This window comes from Musa acuminata, chromosome BXJ2-4 (genome assembly GCF_036884655.1).
Source record: "Musa acuminata AAA Group cultivar baxijiao chromosome BXJ2-4, Cavendish_Baxijiao_AAA, whole genome shotgun sequence".
Taxonomy (NCBI): Eukaryota; Viridiplantae; Streptophyta; class Magnoliopsida; order Zingiberales; family Musaceae; genus Musa; species Musa acuminata.
In genome coordinates, this window is record NC_088341.1 from 17,209,154 (window position 1) to 17,227,211 (window position 18,058).

At 40.3% G+C, this 18,058-nt stretch overlaps 1 pseudogene; it reads left to right on the plus strand.

The window, feature by feature from the left end:
* LOC103972989 (alliin lyase-like) overlaps nt 1-17,597 on the plus strand; it is a 93,168-nt pseudogene extending 75,571 nt beyond the window's left edge.
* Nucleotides 17,598-18,058: the final 461 nt, after the last annotated feature.

An 18,058-nucleotide genomic window follows, 5' to 3' on the forward strand; every position in this document is an offset into this window, starting at 1 on the left:
AGGGAGGAACCCCTATAGAGTTCCAAGGAGGCCGATCCCCTAAAGAGATCAACCCCAAGTTTAGAATCTGCAAGGGTTCTAACACCTGGTATCAGAGCAGCGTTCTTGGCATCTCGCTGCCCTTCCACTGCCATCCATCAGCCCTCCACAACCATCCAAAGCAATTCCCACAATTGCTTAAAAGATCGTCGTCAAATTCCACCGTCATCTCCACCACCGCAGATCATCCTTTGATCTCCCCATGAATTGCAACAGGTTCTGGTTTCCTACCTTACTGCTACTGCAATTTAGTTATCCTTATTCAAAAATCCAAAAAAAAAAAACTGTTCCTATATTGCTGCATAAACCTTTCGTCATAAAGTTTTCATCTCTACAACGAAAGATACATTGCAGAATTCCAGCCGCATAGTACCATCTTTTTTATCTTTCTACTATGCTTTTTCTATCCAAATTTCTATGAAATTTTTATGACGTCTTTGACACTTCCTAACAGCAGATTTCCCTTTGGTTATTCAAAAAATTCTCAATATAAACCATTGATCTTTTACGTCAAATCTGCTATACTTGAAAATCTGCACTGTAAAATTTCAGCCACATAGCACTATTTGATTGATTTTGATACTATATTGTTTCTATCCAAATCTCTATGAAATTTTTATGATAGCTTTGAAACTTCCTAAAAGTAGATTTCCCTTTGGTTTCATCAAAAAATTCTCAATATAAACCACTGATCTTTTACGTCCAATCTGCTATACCTAAAAATCTATGCTGCAGAAAATTTCAGCCGCATATTGTTGCCTTAACCCATCTATTTGCAATCTTTTTTGAATGAAATTTCTCATACACTTCATAGATCATCTTGGCTTCCATCTAAGATTCATCTATTAAGAAATTCATCTCTAAAAATGATTTTATGTTGCTGCAAATTTTCGTCATAGCCCGCTGAAATTTTTTGTCGAGAATTCTGCAATCGCAACTTGCACCAATTTCCTTCCTGTTATACTGCCGAAATTTTCTTGATTAAATTAGATATCCTTGCTGTCATATAAACTGTGATTTTGCTATCAATTCTCTCCTCAATTCTCTCAAGTTTTTAGTGGAAATTACATCGAGAAACCGTTGTTTCTTCGACGACAATTCTACTCTTACAAGACAGCACATACTTGCTGCAACTTCCACTGATTTCTATCAAATCTTTGCTACCATCTACCACAGATCCAAAACATTCATCCATAGCCCTAAAACTCCACTAAACCACACCCTCAAACTGCACCCAAAACAGCCACAAAACAAGCCTAAATCGTAGCCTACATCCATCGATCCACCAATCCTTTCGACCATCACTTCTCTCAACTATACATGCCTTTAACCTGACAACAAAAGAGAGATCTTAATATCATAGATTTGGAGGCATATACTATGGCATCTAAGGAGGCAATCAATGCTAAATTCGAAGCCTTGGAGGCGCGAATGGAGGATAAGATTCGGACGCTCTTTACCGAACTCAGATTGGGCCGACCACTAAGCCCGAAAAAATCATATCACGGAGAGAGCTTTGCCCAATCGCACCAGGTTCGTAGAGATGAGTTCCAAGGGAGGGGAGGCTCTATGACTGAACCCAACTATCCATGCATGAGAGTGGACTTCCCTGGATGGGAAGAAGGAGACCCAATTGGTTGGATCTTGCGCGCGGAGCGATATTTTCAGTACCACAAAACCGCGGATGCATCTATGGTGAAAATTACAGCTATACATCTTGAAGGGGATGCTATACAGTGGTTTGACTGGTTTGAACATACTTATGGAGTTCTTTCATGGCGACAATTCAAAGAAGGACTGCTAATCCGCTTCAGACCAACTGATTACGAGAATATTGACGGACAACTAGCAAAGATCCGACAAACCTCCACCATTCAGGAGTACCAAAATAGGTTTGAAAGGTTATCTAATCAAACTCGTGATTGGTCTCAAAAATAGCTATTGAGGACCTTCATTGAGGGCTTGAAGCTGGAGATCCGAGGAGAAGTTAAAGCGCGACAACCGTATACGCTTATGGCAGCCATCTCTTTCGCACGACATCAAGAGGAGCAATTGAACCATGAAGCACGGAGGACTAGGGTCGCTCCTCAACCAGTAATATTGAAGCCCTTAGCCCCCCCTACTTTTGACCAAGTCCCTACACCAAAGAGGTTAACAAGAGAAGAGCTTCGGGAGCGATATGCGAAGGGGTTATGTTGGCATTGTGATGAGCCGTGGAGCCGTGAGCATCGCTGTAGTAAAGAGGGACTTCTTATGAAAGAACCGATAGAAGAAGAGGTCATTGAACATCCAAAAGAGAGCCTTGAATATGAAGAAGAAGATGCAGAAGAAGAGCCACAACCGACCAAAGTTACGGTACATACACTAGTTGGCTACTCAATCCCACAAACGATGAAAGTTGGAGGCCTTCTCAAACAACAACCGATCACTGTTCTCATCGACACGGGCAGCACTAATAACTTTCTAAACAGTAAGGTTGCTGTCTATATGAACTTACCTATTGAGAATTGCAGCAGGTTTGTCGTTAAGGTCACCAACGGACGGATTTTGAAGTGTGATCATAGGTGCCCGCAGGTGAAACTGTTGTTGCAGGACCAAGAGATAATTACAGATTTCTTCCTCCTCCCTCTTGATGATCATGAGGCCATACTCAGAATTAAATGGTTGATGACATTAGGTGATATTTCTTGAAATTTTATGCAACTAATTATAAAATTTTACAGTAAGGAGAAACAGGTGATACTGCACGGGAAACGTGAGGGCGACGTAACGACGATTTGCACACAACAAATGGAGAAGGTTTTGCATAAAGCATGCAGCGGCTTTTTGGTACAACTTGAGCAACAAACTAAGGGAGAGCCAACAAAAGTTGAAGATCCAAATCTACTTCCTTTGCTTGCTAAATTTTCAGATATATTTGACAAACCGCGCAACCTACCTCTTACCCGTCGGCATGATCATTGTATAATGATTCTTCCAGGCAAATCTCCAGCAAATGCTCAGCCATATCAATATCCACATCTCCAGAAGGATGAAATAGAAAGGATTTTAAAAGAGATGCTTGAAACAGGAGTTATTCGGCCAAGTTGCAACCTCTACTTTTCACCGGTGCTACTTGTACACAAGAAGGACGGAACATGGCAAATATGCGTTAATTACCGAGCTCTCAATGGCATAACCATCAAGAACAAATACCTTATTCCAATAGCAGATGAATTGCTAGATGAAAGGGAGCACAAATCTTCACAAAGCTGGACCTTCGATCCGGGTATTATCAAATACGAGTGTATGAAGAAGTCATACCGAAAACCGCCTTTCGAACGCACAACGGCTACTACGAATTTTTACTTTCTTCAACAAAAGGTGAAATATCTTGGGCATATCATATCAGAGGAAGGTGTGACGGTGGACCCCTTCAAAATTGAAGCAATGCAAAACTGGCCTACCCTGAGGAACATAAAATTGCTACATGGCTTTTTGGGTTTAACAGGCTACTACCGTAAGTTCGTGAAAAACTATAGAAAGATCAGTGCACCACTTACTTCTTTACTGGAAAAAGATATCTTCCAACTGTCGGACACAGCCTCCACTGCCTTCGAGAAACTTAAGGCAGCCATAACGACGACGCCGGTGCTAGCGCTACCAGATTTCAACCGACCCTTCATCATTAAGGCCGATGCATCTGGAGACAGGATGGGAGACGTTCTCATGCAAGATGGTCGACCACTCACATACATTAGCAAGACATTGTCTCCCCCCTATCAAAACATGTTAACATATGATAAGGAGATGCTCGCCATTGTGCACGCAGCAACGAGGTGGAGATTGTACTTGATCAGGCGATACTTTCAAATCAAGACCGACAATAAAAGCCTAAAATATCTCTTGGAGTAGAAGATATCTTCCCCCGAGCAGCAAAAATAGGTAACAAAACTTCTTAGATTTGATTATGAAATAGCTTACAAAAGGTGAAAAGAGAATGTTGTTGCAGATGCGTTTTCGCAACTACCTGAGCAAGTTGAATTTTCGGTCGTTTTACTTCCAACCAACGACTTCCTTGAGGATATTAAGATGGAATGGCAGGAAGATTCGGAGACCAGTAAGATATAAAAAAAAATTAGAGGAAGCACCAAGCTCTGTGGCTCATTACAATCGGGACTCAAAAGAATTATGCTATAAGGGACACATTGTGCTTGTGACAAATTCTACTTGCATCTTCAAAAGCAGATTTTGGACAAAGTTATTCCATATGCAGGGTACTAAATTGAAAAGGAGTACGACATATCACCCACAAATCAACAATTAGACGGAAGTTTTAAATAGGTGCTTGGAGATAGCCCAAAGCCACCCACCAAATATGACTACCCAAAGAGAACTCCAGACCCAGCTAAGTGCCATTATTGATCGATGGATCGTGACTCGATGACGACGACCCACTAATGAAGTGCTAATACAGTGGGCGAACCTACCAATAGAAGATGCCACTTGGGAGAACTATGATGACTTGAAGATCAAATTCTCAGAATTCACGAATTATCAGCCTCGAGGACAAGGCTGATTTGAAGAGGGCGGGTCTATTAGGACTCTAGCTTGGAGAGTCCTAATTGAGAGGGACATTCATGTAAAACTGTTAGGACTCTAGCTAGGAGAGTCCTAATTGTTAGGGACATTCTGTTAGGACTCTAGCTAGGAGAGTCCTAATTGAGAGGGGCATTCATGTAGGAGGTTTTCTCTTAGAGAAGAATTAGGAGTTGTAAGGGAATAGGAGTCTTGAGTAGGAGTCCTATTAGGAGTTGGTTAGAAGTAAGAGTCTTAAGTAAGAGTCCTATTAGGAGTTAGGGTTTAGAAGCCCTATAAATAGCCATGTATTCCTTCTCTTTTCATAAGCAATAGATGAATCTTTTCTACAGCCTTTGAGCAGCAACTTGGAGGGAGGAACCCCTATAGAGTTCCAAGGAGGCCGATCCCCTAAAGAGATCAACCCCAAGTTTAGAATCTACAAGGGTTGGGTTGATCCAAGGAGGCCGAACGCCTGGCTGGGGCAGTTCAACCGCCTGGCAGAAATCAGGGTCCGAATGGGTTGATCCATTCGGCCCAATTTGGGTTTTTCAAGGGCCCAATTGCCCCAAGATTAAGTTAATGGGATCACCTCCCATTTCCAACTTAATCATTGTGCTAACTACGATATTTCCTAAGACATTTACTACAACTTGCTCTGGTACGTCAATCGCTTCTTCCAGCGAGCTTCCGGCGAACTTCCGTCGATCATCCGATGAACCCTCGGTGATGCTCCTGCGGACTTCCGGCAAACTCCTGGACTTGCGACGATCCACTTGGCGAGTTCCGACGAGCTTCTTTGGCAAGATCATGGACTTCTCGGATTTGTTCCCGCAGAACCTCCGACGACTGTCTGAACTTCCGTCGAACTCTCGAACTCCCAACGTGATCATTGTCTTGACTCCGGCGTAACTCCTGCTGCATATCTTACTTTCATGGTAGTTAATCCTGCACACTTATCTCAACATATAGATTAGATAACAAATGACAATTGACTTCATCATCAAAATCCGAGATTCAACAGCTCAAAGACCATTTGAGACAACGACTTTGTTAGTCGATATATAATGTTATTTTCATATAGAACTCTTTCCATTGCTACATCTCCTCGGGCCATGATCTCTCTAATAAGCTGGAACCTCATAACACTTCTGATGAGACCCGAGTTCTCTTGCTTGAGCAATCGTCCCATTGTTGTCGCAATATAAGGGAATCAACTCCTCGCTGCCCGACACGACTCTCATATCTATGATGAACTTCTTCATCCAAACTCCCTCCATTGCTGCATCTTCTATAGCATTGTACTCCACCTCTGTGGTCGAGTTAGTAGTAGTATCTTGCTTGGAACTCTTCCAGCACACTGTTCCTCCATTCAAGGTGTACCCATACCCCGAATTTAACTTGTTATTATCGACATCGGACTAGAAACTCGAGTCATTGTAGCCTTCAACCTTGAGGCTACTACCTTTATATACCAATAAAAGATCCTTAGTCTTTCTTAAGTACTTAAGGATACACTTTATTGCTTTCTAGTGCTCCAAGTCGAAATCTGCCTAATACTTACTCATGACACTCAGAACATGTGCTATATCAAGCCTAGTACATAGCATAACACACATGATAGACCCTATTGTTGAAGCATAGGGTATCATATCTATATTTGTCATTTCTTTAGGAGTCTTTAGAGACATCCTCCTAGAAAGTGATATCCTATGTCTCATCGGTATGAGACCTCTTTTAGAATTTTTTATACAAAACCTTTTAACAATAGTGTCTATATACTTGGACTAGGACAAGCCAAGCATCCTCTTAGATCTATCTCTATAGATCTGAATCCCCAAGATATAAGATGCTTCCCCTAAGTCTTTTATGGAGAAGCATCTAGATAGCCAAGCCTTTACAGTGGATAGCATTCCTACACCATTCCCAATAATCATGATGTCTTACACATATAACACCAAGAAGGTGATAGTGCTCCCTTACCTTCTTGTACACATAAGGCTCATCTTCGTTCTTACGAAGTCATAAGATCTGATTGCCTCATCAAATCTTATGTTCCAACTTCGGGAAGCTTGCTTTTAGTCCATAAATAGACCTAAGCAACCTACACACCTTATATGGGCAGTATTTGGACACGAATCCCTCAGGCTATATCATATACACTTTCGCCTCGAGGTTGCCATTGGGAAACGCGGTCTTCACATTCATCTACCAGATCTTGTAATCATAGTGTGCTGCAATAGCCAATAGAATTCGGATGGATTTTAGCATAGCTACAGGTGAGAAGGTTTCGTCATAGTCAACACTCTGCCTTTAACGATACTCATTAACCACTAGCTTTGCTTTATAGGTCTCTACCTTTCCATCTACTCTGATCTTCTTCTTAAATATCCACTTGCAACCGATGGGTACAATACCCTCGGGTGCATCAACTAGGTTCCAAACCTTGTTGGAGTGTATGAAATCCATCTCAGAATTCATGGCTTTTTGTCACTTCTCGGAGTCTATACTCGTAATAGCCTCCTCGTAAGTCTGAGGATCGATATCCTCAACATCATCTTCTCTAATATGTCCCACATATCTCTCAGGAGGATGAGATACTCTATCGGACCTACATAAAGTCGAAACTTGTGTGTTAGGTACTAGGACAAACTCGGGCTGTTGAGTGGTGCTTGAGCTAAATTCTCTAACTTCGTTCAACTCTATCAAGCTCCCACTATCTCCACCAAGAATGTGTTCCTTCTCAAGGAACATCGCTCTTTTAGTTACAAAGACCTTTTGGTCCTCGGGATGATAGAAATAATACCCACAAGTTTTCTTGGGGTATCCCACGAACTTGAATTGCTCCGTCGTCGATTCCAACTTATCGGTGTTGTATCTTTTAATGTGGGCAAGAAAGCCCCAAATCTTAATAACCTTAAGATCATACTTATTCTTTTTCTACATCTCATATTGTGTAGACACTACCGACTTAGTTGGAACTCTGTTCAGAAGGTAAGCTATGGTCTCTTGGGCGTATCCCTAAAATGAGATAGGTAGGTCAATGAAACTCATCATGGACTACACCACGTCTAATAGTGTACGATTTCTTCTTTCAGATACACCATTGAGCTTAGGTGTATAAGGAGGTGTCTATTGGGATAGAATCCCCTAGTCCTTGAGGAACTGGGTAAACTCTATACTCAAGTACTCACCTCATCGATCTGATTGAAGAGACTTGATACTCTTTCCAGTCTGGTTCTCCACTTTATTCTTATACTTTTAATTTCTCAAAGGTCTCGGACTTATACTTCATCAAGTAGGAGTAAAGTAAGAGTAACCACCTATGGCATGAGTTAACATGGGTCCACATACATCACTGTGTATGAGTTTCAATAGCTGAGTGATTCTCTCTCCAATTCCACTAAATGGAGAGTTGGTTAGTTTTTCACGAAGGCAAGGCTTACAAGTTGCATATGACTCATAGTTGAATGGATCTAGATATCCATCCTTTAGTAACTTTTGAATCCTCATGGATGTGACCTAACCTACAATGCCACAAATACGCACTGTTCACCTCATCTCGTTTCCTCTTAGACACACTTACATTCATGATATATGGAGCAGTTTCTAGCATAAACAAGCCATTATGCAATGTTCCTCTCGTGATGATCTCATCATCTAATAATATTAAATAATCATTATTCTCAAAAACTAATTTATTTCCACTAACTATCAAACATGAAATGGAAATAATTTTTGATAATAGAAGGAACAAAATAGCATGCATCAATGCAATAATAGCTCCACCAGGCATATGTAGGGCAACCTCGCTAACAGCGACTTTTGCTCTATTACTCGTCTTGAGTTCTATCTCGCCTCTCGCCAATCTCTTAGGTCTTGCTAGAACCTATAATGAATTGTAAAAATGATAAGCACTACCGGTGTCCAATACCCATATGTTATCATAAGAGTTTGACAAATGGAGACTAATCATGAATGTACTTGAAGCTTCTTTAAACTTTTGTTTCGCCCTCTCTGTAAGGTATTCTTTACTGTTCCTCTTTTAGTGCCCATCTTTGCCCTAGTGGAAGCACTGACCTTTATCCTTTGTCGGGTTATTTTTAGCAACCTTTGCTTTACCCGGTCTACCCTTGCCCTTGCCCTTTTTAAGGGACTTTTCTGCTTTCCTTTTCTTTCTGGTCTCATTAGTTTAGAGAATTGGCTTCTCTTTCTTGATAGTGCTCTCTGCCTCCCTCAATATATTGAGGAGCTCAGGGAGAGTCACCTCAAGCTTGTTTATATTAAAATTTATTATGAATTATGAAAACGAATCTGATAGGGACTGAAGTACAAGATCCACACACAAGTTATCCTTTAGGGCCATTCCTAAAACTGTGAGTTTCTCTATCCATTCAATCATTTTAAGACATAATTCTGAACCGGTGTCCCCTCAGTCATCTTAGCATGGAAGAGACTCTTGGATATCTCATATCGTTGAGTCCTTCCTTGTTCCTCAAATAGTTTACGGATATATAAGAGAATAGATCTGGCATCCATCTTTTCATGTTGTCTCTATAACTTAGGAGTCATAGAGCCCAACATGTAACACTTAGCAAGAGTGGAGTCATCTATGTACTTCACGTAGCGAACGATTTCATCCTCGCTTGCCCCTTCCTCGAGCGTAGGCATCACTGTATTAATTTCATCTATAGTATGTTACTATATTATTGCTAATAATAACATAAATTTTGCAGTTGAATGGTGGAGTCTTTTTGGAAATTCCACCCCGAACTTATAGCAATTTACTATCAAAGTACTTAGTTTGACATGCAATGCTTCAGGTTGTGAGCGAAACTAGTGTCTTTGAGCATGTAAAGATCATCAAATATTTTTGTTTCAATTAATTAATTTATTTAGATAGATGTATTAATATATTTTTAAATTATATGATATGATAGATTCATTCAAAATAGAAATCGGTTAGAACATTAATAATTACATGATTTTATTTACATAAAGTATAATCAAGCTTTGAAGGCTTGTCATGATTTACAAAATAGAATTAATTCAATCTCATTATAAGATATTAATGATTCAAATAATTGGTTGGCGGAAGAAATGGGTGTCAACTTGTAAGATGTCAAAGATGAGCTTATATTTAAAGATGATAGATTGACATGGGGAGATGTGACAAGAGTTTCAGGTGCTAGAGAATTATAAACATATACAAGACAAATGACAAAGAAAAAAATAAGTGCAAAAGCATGAAGCACGGCTCCTACTATTGTTGAAGACAAAGAATGAAATATATTTTGATGAAGAGGAAGAGGACGAATTCAATAAAGATGATTTGTGTGAAAATAATAATAATATTGATTATGATGAATGACTTTGATGCAAAATTTTATTTGTTTTGAATTTTGAGACTTTTTGTTAATGTGAGATTGTGATTTTGTACCTTATATTTTTATAATTTAATGGCATATTTTTATATTTTAGTATCTCTCTTTGCTCTGACGAGCGCCTAGCGCATAGAGCATTTTTGGATCTTGGCGCCTAACGCTTTTTAAATCATTGGAATAGAATATGATCTTGATGATATACAACCGTTATGACTCGGTAATCGGACTTAATGTCGTATTATTGTACTTATTGGATTTATTGACTTGTTTTAAAATTCATGATCATATATAAAATATTTTTCAAAATCTTCACAATCTAAATAGGTAAAATTATTTTCAAATAAAATTTTATTTTATTTATTATAAATTTTTTTATATCTTACTAATTAATTTGTCAATTGAGAGAATGTTAGATTATATAACACTATCTAATAGGGTAAGATATATTATAAATTTTAATTACGGTTATTGGCCAATACAAAAAAAGTCCACTTATGATAAGATTTTTTAAGAGATGATCTGGTGTTAGAACCCTTGCAGATTCTAAACTTGGGGTTGATCTCTTTAGGGGATCGGCCTCCTTGGAACTCTATAGGGGTTCCTCCCTCCAAGTTGTTGCTCAAAAGCTGCAGAAAAGATTCATCTATTGCTTATCAAAAGAGGATGAATACATAGCTATTTATAGGGTTTCTAAACCCTAACTCCTAATAGGACTCCTACTCAAGAGTCCTACTCAATTAAGACTCCTACTCAAGACTCCTAATAGGACTCCTACTCAAGACTCCTATTCCCTTACAACTCCTAATTCTTCTCTAAGAAAAAACCTCCTACATGAATGTCCCTCTTAATTAGGACTCTCCTAGCTAGAGTCCTAACAGAATGTCCCTCTCAATTAGGACTCTCCTAGCTAAAGTTCTAACAGTTTTACATGAATGTCCCTCTCAATTAGGACTCTCCTAGCTAGAGTCCTAACAAACCCGCCCTCTTCAAATCAGCCTTGTCCTCGAGGCTGACGATTCATGAATTTTAGGAATTTGATCTTCAAGTCATCATAGTTCTCCAAAGTGGCATCTTCTGTTAGTAGGTTTGCCCACTGTATTAGCAATTCAGTAGTGGATCGTCGTCGTCGAATCATAATCCGTCGATCAATAATGGCACTTGGCTGAGTCTGAAGTCCTCCTTGGGTAATCATATTTGGTGGGTGGCTTTGGGCTATCTCCAAGCACCTATTTACAACTTCTGTCTGGCCGTCGGTTTGTGAGTGATGTCATTCCATCTTAATATCCTCAAGGAAGTCGCTGGTCGGAAGTGAAATGGCCAAAACTTCAGCTTGCTCGGGTAGTTGCGAAAGCGCATCTGCAAGAACATTCTCTTTCCCCTTTTTGTAAGTGATTTCATAATCAAATCCAAGAAGTTTTGTTACCCAGTTTTGCTGCTCAGGGGATGATATCTTTCGTTCCAAAAAGTACTTGAGGCTTTTATGGTCGGTTTTAATTTGAAATCGTCGACCAATCAAGTAGGGTCTCCACCTCGTTGCTGCGCGCACAATAGCGAGCATCTCCTTATCATATGTTGACTTATTTTGATGGGAGGGAGATAATGCCTTGCTAGTGTATGCGAGTGGTCGACCATCTTGCATGAGAATTGCTCCAATTCCGACTCCAGATGCGTCGGCCTCAATAATGAAGGGTCGGTTGAAATCTGGTAGTGTTAGCACCGGCATCATCGTCATGGCTGCCTTAAGTTTGTCGAAGGCAACAGAGGCTCTATTCGACCATTGGAAGACATCTTTTTTCAGAAAGGAAGTAAGTGGTGCACTGATCTCTCCATAGTTTTTCACGAACTTGCAGTAGTAGCCTGTTAAACCGAGAAAGCCATGTAGCAATTTTATGTTCCTCGGGGTTAGCCAGTTTTGCATTGCTCCAATTTTGAAGGGGTCTACTACCACACCTTCCTCTGATATGATATGCCCAAGATATTCCACCTTCTTTTGAAGAAAGCAAAAATTCATAGTGGTTGTTGTGTATTCGAAAGGCGATTTTCGATATGTCTTCTTCGCATACTCGTATTTGATGATACCCGGATCAAAGGTCCAGCTTTGTAAAGATTTGTGCTCCCTGTCATCTACTATTGGAATAGGGTATTTATCCTTGATGGTAATGCCATTGAGAGCTCGGTAATCAATGCATATTCGCCATGTTCCATCCTTCTTGTGTACAAGTAGCACCAGTGAAGAGTAGGGGCTGCAACTTGGCCGAATAACTCCTGTTTCGAGCATCTCTTTTATAATCCTTTCTATTTCATCCTTCTGGAGATGTGGATACTGATATGGCTGAGTATTTGCTGGAGATTTGCTTGGAAGAATCATTAAACAATGATCATGCCGATGGGTAAGAGGTAGATTGCACGGTTCCATAAATATATCTGAAAATTCAGCAAGCAAAGGAAGTAGGTTTGAATCATTAAATTCTATTAGTTCTCCCTTTGTTTGCTGCTCAAGTTGTACCAAGAATCCGCTGCATGCTTTATGCAAAACCTTCTCCATTTGTTGTGTGCAAATCATCGTTACGTCGCCCCCACGTTTCCCGTGCAGTATCACCTGTTTCTCTTTACTGCAAAATTTCATAATTAGTTGTATAAAATTCCAAGAAACATCACCTAATGTCATCAACCATTCAATTTTGAGCATGGTCTTATGATCATCAAGAGGGAGAAGGAAGAATTCTGCAATTATCTCTTGGTCCTGTAGTAATAGTTTCTCCTGCGGGCGCCTACGATCACACTTCAAAATCCGTCTGTCGGTGACCTTAACATCAAACCTGCTGCAATTCTCAATAGGTAAGTTCATATGGACGGCAACCTTACTGTTTAGGAAGTTATTAGTGCTGCCCGTGTCGATGAGAACAGTGATCGATTGTTGTTTGAGAAGGCCTCCAACTTTCATCGTTTGCGGGTTTGAGTAGCCAGCTAGTGTATGTACTGTAACTTCGGTCGGTTGTGGCTCTTCTTCTGCATCTTCTTCTTCATATTCAAGGCTCTCTTTTGGATGTTTAATAACCTCTTCTTCTATCGGTTCAATCATAAGAAGTCCCCCTTTACTACAGCGATGCTCATGGCTCCACGGCTCGTCACAATGCCAACATAACCCCTTCGCATATCGCTCCCGAAGCTCTTCTCTTGTTAGCCTCTTTGGTGTAGGGACTCGGTCGATAGTAGGGGGGGCTAAGGACTTCAATATTACTGGTTGAGGAGCAACCCTAGTCCTCCGAGCTTCATGGTTCAATTGCTCCTCTTGATGTCGTGCGAAAGAGATGGCTGCCATAAGCGTGTACGATTGTCGCGCTTTAACTTCTCCTCGGATCTCCGGCTTCAAGCCCTCAATGAAGGTCCTCAATAGCTGTTTTTGAGACCAATCAAGAGTTTGATTAGATAACCTTTCAAACCTGGTTTGGTACTCCTGAATGGTGGAGGTTTGTCGGATCTTTGCTAGTTGTCCGTCAATATTCTTGTAATCGGTTGGTCTGAAGCGGATCAGCAGTCCTTCTTTGAATTGTTGCCATGAAAAGACTCCATAAGTATGTTCAAACCAGTCAAACCACTGTATAGCATCCCCTTCAAGATGTATAGCTGCAATTTTCACCATAGATGCATCCGTAGTTTTATGGTACTGAAAATATCGCTCCGCGCGCGAGATCCAACCAATTGGGTCTCCTTCTTCCCATCTAGGGAATTCCACTCTCATGCATGAATAGTTAGGGTTGGTCATAGAGCTTCCCCTCTCTTGGAAGTCATATATTTGGGCTTGGTGTGATTGGGCAAAGCTCTCTCCTTGATGTGATTTCTTCGGGCTTAGTGGTCGGCCCAATCTGAGTTCGGTAAAGAGCATCCGAATCTTATCCTCCATTCGTGCCTCCAAGGCTTCGAATTTAGCATTGATTGCCTCCTTAGATACCATAGTATATATCTTCAAATCTGTGATGTTAAGATCTCTCTTTTGTTGTTGGGTAAAGGCATGTATAGGTTGAGAGAAGTGATGGTCGAAAGGGTTGGTGGATTGGTGGATGTAGGCTGCAGTTTAGGCTTGTTTTGTTGCTGTTTTGGGTGCAGTTTGAGGGTGTGGTTTGGTAGAGTTTTAGGGCTATGGATGAAAGGTTTGGATCTGTGGTAGATGGTAGCAAATGTTTGATAGAAATCAGTGGAAGTTTGCTACAGAATTGTATTGTCTTGTAAGAGCAGAATTGTCGTCGAAGAAACAACGGTTTCTCGACGAAATTTCCACCAAAAACTTGAGAGATTTGAGGAGGGAATTGATAGAAAAATCACAGTTTATATGATAGCAAGGATGTCCAATTTGATCAAGAAAATTTCGGCAGGAACAGCAAGAAAATTGATGCAAGTTGCGATAGCAGAAATCTCGTCGAAAAATTTCAGCGGTCTACGACGAAAATTTGCAGCAACCCAAAATCGTTTTTAGAGATGAATTCCTTAGTAGATCAATCTTAGATGGAAGCTAAGATGATCTATGAAGTGTATAAGAAATTTCATTCAAAAAAGATTGCAAATAGATGGGTTAAGGCAACAATATGCGGCTGAAATTTTCTGCAGCATAGATTTTCAAGTGTAGCAGATTGGACGTAAAAGATCAGTGGTTTATATTGAGAATTTTTCGACGAAACCAAAGGGAAATCCACTGTTAGGAAGTTTCAAAGCAATCATAAAAATTTCGTAGAGATTTGGACAGAAAAAACATAGTATTAAGATCAAACAAATAGTGCTATGCGGCTGAAATTTTACGGTGCAGATTTTCAAGTATAGCAGATTAGACGTAAAAGATCAACGGTTTATATTGAGAATTTTTTGACAAAACCAAAGGAAAATCTGCTATTAGGAAGTGTCAAAGCTGTCATAAAAATTTCATAGAGATTTGGATAGAAAAAATATAGTAGCAAGATCAAACAATCTATGCTATGCGATTGGAATTTTGCAATGTATCTTTCGTCGTAGAGATGAAAACTTTGCGACGAAAAGTTTATGCAGCAATTTTGGAACAATTTTTTTTTTTTGGATTTTCGAATAAGATAACTAAATTGCAGCAGCAGTAAGGTAAGAAACCAGAACCTGTTGCAATTCACGGGGAGATCAAAGGATGATCTGCGGTGGTGGAGATGACGATGGAATTTGGTGACGATCTTTTAAGCAATTATGGGAATTGCTTTGGGCGGCTGTGGAGGGCTGATGGATGGCTATGGAAGGGCAGTGAGACGCCAAGAACGCTGCTCTGATACCAGGTGTTAGAACCCTTGCAGATTCTAAACTTGGGGTTGATCTCTTTAGGGGATCGGCCTCCTTGGAACTCTATAGGGGTTCCTCCCTCCAAGTTGTTGCTCAAAAGCTGCAGAAAAGATTCATCTATTGCTTATCAAAAGAGGATGAATACATAGCTATTTATAGGGTTTCTAAACCCTAACTCCTAATAGGACTCCTACTCAAGAGTCCTACTCAAGACTCCTAATAGGACTCCTACTCAAGAGTCCTACTCAATTAAGACTCCTACTCAAGACTCCTAATAGGACTCCTACTCAAGACTCCTATTCCCTTACAACTCCTAATTCTTCTCTAAGAAAAAACCTCCTACATGAATGTCCCTCTTAATTAGGACTCTCCTAGCTAGAGTCCTAACAGAATGTCCCTCTCAATTAGGACTCTCCTAGCTAAAGTTCTAACAGTTTTACATGAATGTCCCTCTCAATTAGGACTCTCCTAGCTAGAGTCCTAACATCTGGATAGAAAAAACTCTTTTAATTATCATCATAGGCTCTTTGCTCTTGTCTATAAAAGGAAAGGATCGAACATTAGAAATTTAACCTATAGATATATTTTTAATCTCCTTTAGTTCTTATTCCATTATTCATAGTATATTGTGAATGATAAGAAAAGAAGAGAAGACGAGTCTAGTTCTCCTTGTATATCAGATCGGTATTGTTGTAGCTTTTGGATCCGATGACGATGCATTTATAGATCAAATAAAGATTTTCTAGATGATATCGAAAGATACACAATGTTGATCTTAATCTATTATTATTTAATTTCGATTTTGATATTAAAACTTTTTATATGATTATAATATAATTATAATTTTTGCCCTGCTGGACAAGCTGCATCCCTCTTCTATTATTACCCACTTGTCTAGAAATCTAAATTGTAAAGCTCATAATTGTAGAATCTTTGGGCTTTCAGTTTTTTATAGTGTGTACGAGCCTTGAGGTCTTCCAATCCTCTTGTACGTTCTTATTCAATGAAAAAAGGCTTCTTTTTCAGGGGCAAAAAAATAAGTGTTAATGCATGCTTGCTGCCTCATGTGAAAGGTGAATGCGTTACAACGAGCCACACGGATGCTCTGTGCGTCATGCGTGGTTCCCTTTGGTGGACAATGAGAATTTTTCCAAAGGATTGAATCTTCTTTTCCCCAGTAAAATCCTTTTAATGCCAAATGCGGGACCCTCTGGCTCTAACAAAAACATATAAAGAATCTGTATTGATGAGAGAGAGAGAGAGAGACTGGAAATCTGATAACCGTGCATGCAACTAGATTTTGACGACTCTCATGAAATCTGAAAACTTGTACACCTATTTGCAGGTGTACAAGTTCCAAACCAACTTATTCGATGGTAGAGAGTACAAATGGGAAGGACTTACCTCTGAATGGGCGAATGTAAGTGCCTCGTCGCTAACAAACTTCATCGAATTTGTCACTTCACCAAACAATCCCGATGGCCTCTTGCGACAATCAGTTCTCTGTGGCTCTGCAGTCATTCATGACCATGCTTACTATTGGCCTCACTATTCAGCAATCCCAGCCGCAGCTGATGAAGATATTATGCTCTTTACCAATTCTAAGATCTCAGGCCATGCTAGTAGTAGGCTCGGGTAAGTCCTTTTTTATTTGAACTGCTATGTGAAATACGAGCAAGATTCATATCTTGGATGATTCATTCATGTTCTCTTAGCGAAAGTCTAGGTGGGCGGTGATAAAGGATGAGAAAATATATGAGAGAGTCACACGATACATGCTCTTGAACACCATGGGAGTTTCCCGGGATACTCAACTAAGAGTCCTGAAGCGATGATAGAAGCGGTGGGCAGAGAAGATGACATATTCGAGTTTGGTTACAGAACAATGAGAGAAAGGTGGAGCAAGTTGATCAGTATCGTCTCCACTTCCAATCGTTTCTCCCTCCAGAAGCTCTCCCCTCAGTTCAGCTCCTACTTCAAAAAGAGTAGGGAGCCGTCTCCAGGTGAATAATTAATGTTAGGATATACGCTGACTAGGATACGTAGTCTATTTGACATCTGACCCTGCAAAGTTTGCAGCTTATGCCTGGCTGAAGTGCAAGAGGGAGGAAGAAAAAGACTGTTCTGCTCTGCTCAACGGAGCGGGCATCATTTCACGTTCCGGCACAATATTCGAAGCCGATAGCCGGTACACACGGCTAAGCCTCATTAAGACGAGGGATGACATTGATTTGCTTGTTGAAGCGCTTGGAAGCTCTTATTTCTGGTGTGACTTCCTGAAGCACTGGGTTTATTTCTCGTAGGATTTGGCGATCGACAATGTGTCCGAACACCAAGAAAGATTTGTAATCACGTGACGTCGTGAAGCAAGGCAAAAATTTGCGGTGGCAAAACGTGTACCGAGCGACGTTTCCTTTTTGTGTACACGACAACTTCAAGGCGCCTGAAACAAACTTTTTTTGTTTTGACTAAAATAACTGCCATGGAACCACGAGTTCCCGGCGCACCACCATCCAGACAGAAATCTCGCAGTAAACCATCACGGAATGAGCCCACGGGAGCGACGCTGAAACCGGTGCTCCTCCAATTCATTGGGAAGTGCTTCAAAAAGGCCTTCCTTCATAACTAAGTCATCAACATTTAGTTTTAGATTTCATCCATATAGCATATGCTTGCCTTGTCCCCATCCTGCCTTCACGAGTGGATCTTTTAGCATAAGTGTGTGCTTGTTTGTACATATGGCTGCAGACTATTGAGTTTAGCCTCGTTTCTAACCTGCCATAATC